The following is a 412-nucleotide window of genomic DNA, read 5'->3' as shown; positions in this document are numbered from 1 at the left end:
CTGCCATATTAACTGTCTATGGAGATTAATTATCATAATCACCTGTATTTGGTGTATCAATTTCCTCCTCTCCTGTTTACACCCCCATAAACTGTGTGATGACCTCCTCTGCTCCACTTCTGCCTATGTTTTTGTTAAGGACACCAGAGATTTTCCAGATGCCAATATGCATAGCATATTCTAAATCAGCTTAATTTCTATCTCTTAATTGATTTTGTAATGATTATCTTTATACCCTTACTAATTCTCCCAGTAAATATTCTAAACAAAGAAAAGAGATTTAATTGACTCACAGTTCCACATGTCTGGGGGGGGGGCCTCAGAAAACTTACAATCATGGTGGAAGGTGAAGCAGTCACCTTCACAAGGCAGCAGGCCAGATAGAGAGTGCAAGAGAGAGCAGGGAAAAACT

The sequence above is a fragment of the Mandrillus leucophaeus genome, unplaced genomic scaffold (assembly GCF_000951045.1).
Source record: "Mandrillus leucophaeus isolate KB7577 unplaced genomic scaffold, Mleu.le_1.0 Scaffold809, whole genome shotgun sequence".
NCBI lineage: Eukaryota > Metazoa > Chordata > Mammalia > Primates > Cercopithecidae > Mandrillus > Mandrillus leucophaeus.
The sequence above is the reverse complement of the archived record's forward strand: the minus strand, read 5'-3'. Positions refer to the sequence as shown.